The following is a 4,366-nucleotide window of genomic DNA, read 5'->3' as shown; positions in this document are numbered from 1 at the left end:
CAACAGCATACGCTTCTATCTGAGGTGAATGGACTGGCAGTGGAATTCAGCTCGCTGACACACAACCACCCTGCTCCGAAGAAAAAATCTGAATGAGTGTTGCGAGCCAGCTCCTTTTATACCCGTATGTCCGGGGGAGTGGCATGCAAATTCTCATTGGCTTTTTCTCAAAGATTAGAGGTTTTTGGGGCTCCCAAGGGCGACCCCTAGTGTCACTACATCGACACAACGTCGAGTGAGTGACAGAAGGGGAACTAGCGTTACTCCTACAAATAAATGCTTCATAACTAAAACGTTTTGACTTTCAATAGACAGTATTGACAACACATGTTAAATAACTTGTCTTACCTCGAAAGATCACCTCAATTTTCAATTTGAAGCAGTAAGTCCAATGCTGGAGGTAATCTCCCGGGATATCCTCTCTGGCTTTGCCCAGGCAAATGGAGGATGACACTGATGACGATACATTTATTATTCACGCCCAGTAACCCCTTAACCAATCATATGTGCTTTTAGCTTATATTGTCATGAGTATCTGGCAGTTTTCAGAAATAAAATCGGTGATTGGACGGCAAAGATATTGAGACAGGAACCATGAGAATAATTGTTCCCAAATTTGAACGCTCCGACTGGTAAAGGTTAAAGTTAAAAACGTTTTAATTATCAATTTGTTTGTTACACCAACCTATCGGTTTGGTTCAAAAGACATTAATTGATCGACTGGAGTGGTGTGGATTACTTTTATTCTGCCTAAATATGCTTTTTGGCACATTTTTACTTGCACTGTATGGACAAAAAGAGCTGAAATGTGCTTATAAAAATCTTCACTTTGGTTCTGCTGGAGTAAGAAGGTCATATACATCTGGGATGGCTTAAAGGTAAGTAAATTATGAGAGAACTTTCATTTTTAGGTGAACTAAACCTTTAATGTAATTTTCTATTCTTCTGATTCAGTGCATACAGTTAATTTACACAACCAACTTCATATGAATGTGCTGTCTTTGTTCATATCGCTGGTGCTTGACAGGGAATGGACTATATAATAGAACGCAGATAGTGTAATAACCAGAGAAGAACCTCAGAACTAAATTCACTTGACCAATTATTTTTGTGCATTGCGTGGGTGATTTTTTCGACCCCCCCCCCTTGTGCCTATACTATGTTTATATGTATTATTATTATTATTATTATTATTTATTTATTTATTTACAATTGTATTTATGATTTAATTTGTAGACTACTAGTAATTTTCTACCTGTTGTCGTAGTGATTTTTATGTTACTGCATAAGGGGCTGGTGGAAGAAGGAGAGAAAAATGTTTGGATTTGATATGCTTTTTTTAGTTTCGTTTGAAGTGTAATTTGAATTTAGAAAAAAATTTGTTTTCATTTTTTCATTTTTCAATAAATTGATTTTTCAAAATCAATGGCGATGGGTAGAAGTGAAGTGCATGCTGATACAATTTTTACTGTACAATACGATTACTGTTCATACTAGCTATGATTTGTGTGTCAGTAGATGAAAATTATAAATAATATTTACATTCTCTATAATTTAATGGAGGGTACATCCAAATTCTGATGAGAATAGCATTTTCCATGCGTATTAAAGGAGCGTGTCACTGTCATAGAAATATACCTGACATTCATCAAGGATGCGGTTAAAAGGTTAGTTAAATCTGAAATGTGCTTTAAAAATCTTCACTTCGGTTCCGCTGAAGAAAAAAGTCATATACATCTGGGATGGCTTAAAGGTAAGTAAATCATGAGACAATTTTCATTTTTGGGTGAACTAACCCTTTAATGCACAAAATAGCGTCCTGGTTACTTGCGTAACCTCCGTTCCCTGATGGAGGGAATGAGATGTTGTGTCAATGTAGTGACACTAGGGGTCACTCTTGGGAGCCCGAAACACCTCTGGTCTTTGATAAAAGGCCAATGAAAATTGGCGAATGGTATTTGCATGCCACTCCCCTGGACATACGGGTATAAAAGGAGCTGGTATGCAACCACTCATTCAGGTTTTATGCTGAGGAGCCAAGACAAGGTCCGGCCATTTCAGCGGGTAGCTCAGCATTGTGGCAGGAGGGACACAACGTCTCGTTCCCTCCATCAGGGAACGGAGGTTACGCAAGTAACCAGGACATTCCCTATCTGTCACTCACTCAACGTTGTGTCGATGTAGTGACACTAGGGGTCCCTTTACAAAACGCTGCAACTGGCTGAACTGTGTTACGTGAACTGGCGGTGTGTGACGGGCAGACAACTGTGTGCCTCATTGCCAGCACACCAGGCCGACACATAACCTCCCCCAACATAGTTATGAGTGTCGAACGGCTCTTTGGGAACAAGTCGACTACCCAAAAGATAGAGACAGGCTAACCCAGTCGTGGCCTCTTTTCCCTTTCTTTTTATCCACTCCCTAAAAAACAAGGGGGATTATCCAACTGGGCCGCCAGGTCTAGTCGGGGGGTGTCCCTCCCAAGGGGAGGACACCATGGAGACCACACCTCGCCCAAAGAGAGGGGGGATATTTAAGTGGAAAAATACGTCACATGGTCTTGCCGACCATGTGGAGAGTCTCATGGTAGATCCTACCCAACGGGGGAGAAGTTACTACAAACATGGAGACTGTGGCAGGGGGGGCTCTGCCCAAGGAAGACGCAGTTTGCCAACAGGAAAATGAATTAGCGGAAGATATACATCACATGGGATTACCTTACAGGGAACTGCCACATGCGGAGCACCTACCCCAGAACAGGGCTCTTAGTTAGCACGTGTACTGGGCCGGCAGCGAGTCTCTCCGAAAACTCGACTGCCACAGGGCTCAGAGGAAGTCAACCAGGGAACATAGTTTGTGAACACTACTGGGAATTAATGGCGCAAGTCTTCAGTTCAGAGAAGGTGAAAGGCGCTATGTGCAAGCGATACACCCGGCCGGCTATCCTGGGCTTATCCGCTTGTATTGCGTGACACTACCTGGGACGAAACCGGTTCCACCCAGAGGTTGTAGAACCTTGCAAAGGTGTTGGGTGTTGCCCAGTCTGCTGCTCTGCAAATGTCTGTCAGAGAGGCACCCCTGGCCAGGGCCCAGGAGGCCGCTACACCCCTGGTAGAATGGGCTTGTAGCCCTACCGAGGGCGGCACGTCCTGGGCGTGATATGTCATAGCTATGGCGTCAATGAGCCAGTGGGCGATCCTCTGCTTGGAGACAGAACTTCCTATCCGCTGTGCACCAAAGCAGACAAAGAGCTGCTCAGAGATCCTAAGCTCTGTGTGCGATCCAAATAGATGCGTAAAGCGTGCACCAGACACAGCAATGACAGGGCTGTGTCTGCCTCCTCCTGGGGCAGTGCTCGCAGGTTCACCTCCTGGTCCCTAAAAGTCCAGACCAAACTCCAGGCACGTTTCGCTGACAGAGAACGCTTGCAGGTCTCCTACCGTCTTGATGGAATTGAGTGCAGTCAGGAGGGCAGTCTTCAAGGAGAGTGCCTTAAGCTCAGCTGACTGCAAAGGCTCAAATGGGGCTCTTTGTAGACCCTGAAGAACTACAGAGAGGTCCCATGAGGGAACAAGGCGCTGTCTGGAGGGGTTCAGCCTCCTGGCACCTCTCAGGAACCTGATGATCAGGTCGTGCTTCCCTAAGGACTTACCGTCCACTGTGTCTTGGTTTGCTGCTATAGCAGCAACGTACACCTTCAAGGTGGAAGGGGACAGCCGCCCTTCCAACCTCTCCTGCAGGAAGGAAAGCACCGATCCGACTACGCATCTCTGTGTGTCTTCCCATCGGGAAGAACACCACTTAGCTAACAGACGCCACAGGGCCTCATAGAGGGGGCCCTAGCCTGAGTGGTCATGTCTACCACCGCGGGTGGTAGACCGCTTAGGTCTTCCGCGTCCCATCCAGGGGCCAGACATGGAGATTCCAAAGGTAATGCTGAGTGCCACAACGTCATGAGACTTGTTTTGAGCTTGTAGGGAAGAGCAGCTAACGCAAAGTGGCTCGTTGGTCTAGGGGTATGATTCTCGCTTCGGGTGCGAGAGGTCCCGGGTTCAAATCCCGGACGAGCCCGTTCTTTCCCTTCAAAATCCCTCCCATGATTTGTGTCTTCTTGCAGTTAGCATGACAAACTACCCATCATGTTGTGTGAATCTGTGCCCAGAAAACAGTCCTGAATGGCTAGTTATCTCAGTTGGTTAGAGCATGGTGCTAATAACAGCACCATGGTTGCAATTTCAATCCCCCATATGGACCACAAAGAATTTTGTTCTGAATATATCTTCTGCTCTACTCTCACGTGCCCACTGGTATCATGGAAATCTGTACAGAGAAGTGAAACTAAATGATTAGGCTGAAATAGCTCAGT

The 4,366-nt window shown here is 45.6% G+C and overlaps 1 non-coding gene across 1 annotated transcript; it reads left to right on the top strand.

Annotated features, from left to right (window-relative positions):
* The first annotated feature begins 3,999 nt into the window (after nt 1-3,999).
* Nucleotides 4,000-4,071, top strand: trnap-cgg (transfer RNA proline (anticodon CGG)). Its single transcript has one exon. It is a non-coding gene; the product is annotated as a tRNA-Pro (tRNA).
* Nucleotides 4,072-4,366: the final 295 nt, after the last annotated feature.

The sequence above is a fragment of the Myxocyprinus asiaticus genome, chromosome 3 (assembly GCF_019703515.2).
Source record: "Myxocyprinus asiaticus isolate MX2 ecotype Aquarium Trade chromosome 3, UBuf_Myxa_2, whole genome shotgun sequence".
In the NCBI taxonomy this organism is placed as follows: Eukaryota; Metazoa; Chordata; class Actinopteri; order Cypriniformes; family Catostomidae; genus Myxocyprinus; species Myxocyprinus asiaticus.
This window is presented reverse-complemented; position numbering and strand designations above follow the sequence as displayed.